We start from the raw sequence: 3346 nt of genomic DNA on the forward strand, positions 1-3346 counted from the left end.
AAAAATTTAAACATCTCCAAAGCCTTAACTGTTTTCCCATATTAATCTCACAAACCATTCTCTGTTGCTTTCTTGCACTCTCTGATTTACGTTTTATGTTATTTGAACTTGAAACCACTCCTTTTAGTTTGTCTGACTAGCCTAATCATTCAACTATTGCTTAGTCCATTAATCCTCATGGGAAAAAGTGAGGGAGAGAGATATTTCTCTACCACAGAATAGTGCGAGAAGGTTTCCGAAGACACTCACTTATCTGAGTTATTACTTGGTACGACCCGGTGCACTTGCCGATTAGTTGTAGTATTCAAAATTCTGCATAAATCTACTTTAGGATTATACCTGGCTATACTACAACACTCTAGTTCAAAAGAATCCAACTAAGAATGAGCAAATTTAACTTTAGTATTGATCACTTGAACAAAAGGCTTTCCTGGTTTCAAGATGATCAGAGATGAGAAATCATTGGCAGTGAAGACCAAGCTTAGTGATTGTGGAGAAAAGTAATTAACAATGGAAATTACAATAGTGTTGAGGAAATCGGAGGTGTTTGAGGGTGGTGATTAAGAATTTGATGGAATTATAATGTTGTTGTTGTTATTGTGGTTACAGGGTAGATTTCTACCAAATGTTGAGTAGAAACACACCATGAGATGAAGCATGAGGAGGAAGAAGAGGAAGAAAGATGCACCAAATATAGTAGTAGTTAACATTTTGTTTGTGAATTGTGATGATGTTTTTCTACTAATATATTGATGATATCTTTAGACTTTTATATTTCGATCATTCTCAAACGTTCGACTTTTGTATTTGTAGAAAGATATAAGTTGTATTGTTTAATATATTTTGTCTTTTATAAATCAATTAGTGTATGTACTTGTATGTAAAATTTGGTTAATTAATAAATAATTAACTAATAAATTAATTATAGCCAAAGAAATTAAAAAATTAAAGTTTATAATCTAGAGAAGTAAAAATATTTAAAAGACGAATTAAAACATTAATTTTTAAAAATTTTGACCCAAAATTGTGTTAACGAGCTAAACCAATTGAACCGGACCCAAGTGAGCCTAAGCCCACTTAATCCATCCCTGTATAAGGCTTACAATCATCCTTCTTTTCCTTCCCCAATTCATTTACACGTTGAAGAGAGGAGGTGAAGCACAAAACCTAACCCTAAAATCACTTCCAACTTTAATCTTTTATAACTTTCAATCTGATGTTTCGATCCCCGCACCGTTTACGGCCACGCATTTGTCTCATTGAACTCTTCGATTCTAACCGAAAAAAGTCGTAAGAATCTCTGATTTTTGTGCCCAGTCCTCTATTCCTTTTTGTTTTCACATTTTAGTTGTGGGTATTGAGAGATTTTGATGATTTTGGTAGTTTAGGTGCAATCTAGCCTTGAAAAATTGTTAGGTTTTACCCCAATCATCAATGGGTAAGGTAAAGAATCTCTAAATTCTTGTGGTTGTAACTTTTGTGAACTGTAGTATTAACTTTGGTGAATTGTATGAATTAGATTGAATTTATGTGAAATTGGAGTTAAATAAGTGAATTGGAGCACTTAGAACTTAGCTTTGGTGGTTGGGACTTGTTGATTTTCGGTTTGGAGGTCTAAAATCTTGTAAAAGAGGAGTTTTGTGGTGTTTTAAGCTTGGAAAAAATTGTCCAAGGTATGGTTTCGGTTTTCTTTAGTTAATATATAATGTTGTGTGAATCCTAGGCTAGTTGCCTTAAGATAGGTTGAATTGCATGAATTAGTTAATTGAAATGTATGTGATGTATAAATATTGAATGAAGTTTAAATGTGGAATGAATTGGTATGGTGGAGGTTGTGGTGACGTTATTGAATAAGGATGATTGTGATTTTATTGATGAGTGATAGAGAATTTGGTTGGATTTTGAATGGTAGATTGAATTGGTTTGAGAGTGAGTGATTAGGTTTGGGGTGAATGTGTAACGACCCAATTTTCAATATGTCTAGATCATACCGGAAACTGAGCGCTACCAATTTGTCTTCCTAATTATTATCTATTATTTATCATATGAGCCTGATTCGTTGTTAAAAGCGTAGTTAATTTGCGAGGTTTTTTTTTTTTTTGAAAACGTTTGGATTAATAGGCAGAATCACTCATAATCAATTCACAAGTAATAACAGATAAAACAGTTATAAACAACCACACATAAATACATCACAAGTAGCGAGCAACATTTAGTGATCCAGCCTTTGTTAGAGTATAGACCTTTAGTTAGAACACCCTTAAATATAGCTAGATAATAACTATATACATATACATACATACAACTTCCCAGGTCCTGACCTGTTTAAGAAGTCCCTAAGCTGGCACCCAGGCTAGCCTAGACCCTATACTCACCTAGTCCCTCTAAACTACTAAAGCGAGGGAAAGTACGTTCTAAGTCTTCACAACTCAAGTCAGGTGGAACGTCATCAAAAGATAGAACATCATCTGCTACTCCTCTGCACGATCAGACTTTTTCACAGGACGTCTCTCTGGTACCTCATGAAGTAGCCACACAATAGGAATCTCGTACACAGGATTTAGGTTAAAGTGCGCATACGAACAGGGTGCAGACGTTGGCTGGTCTCACAGTATATACATATAATCTGAGAACGATATTCACCCTAGACTCAGAAGACTACCTAGAGCAGAATCCCTTTTTGCGTACAATCGTCAGCGAACTACGGAAAGGAACTCTTACTTCCATCTGAAGGGGAAAGGGAGAGAGAAGGGGTAAGAACTGGGGAGTTCTTAGTAGGGTCGGGGTTATTAGTTACGTTCATTTATTTAGGGTCGATTAGCAGACGAATAATAGAATATAGCGAAGCAGTAAACAGAAGATAAAGACAGAAAGAGAAAGTAGAGACAATAGAAAGCAGAACACAAACAAAAGAATACAAGAAAATAAAACATAAAAATAGCATACAAGCAGACAAACACAAAGAAATAGATCACACACAGAAAGGAATGCAACAGAGAATGATGTGCAGACAAGAATGATGCATGTCTAGCCCTAGCGCAGGCCATGAGCTCATGTGTCGGTTGGCTGCCCGCAATCCCGACATTTATCCGGTCACGAGTAATCCCGATTTCCCGAATACGATTTTCCGTTCCTAAATAAATGCGCATATAATAATAGCCGCTCATTTGAGACAGCCTCTGCTTACTGCAGGAAAATATATATATACCCTGCTCTGCTCTGGGGAAGCGGAAAATAGCTGTAGGTAACTTAGTTTCCCTACAGAAGTTCTGGGTTGCATTAAGCAACTAATATATATTAAATATAGCTCTGGGTTGCATCAAGCAACTAATATATATAAATATCT

Source organism: Arachis hypogaea, chromosome 11 (assembly GCF_003086295.3).
Source record: "Arachis hypogaea cultivar Tifrunner chromosome 11, arahy.Tifrunner.gnm2.J5K5, whole genome shotgun sequence".
Lineage (NCBI taxonomy): Eukaryota > Viridiplantae > Streptophyta > Magnoliopsida > Fabales > Fabaceae > Arachis > Arachis hypogaea.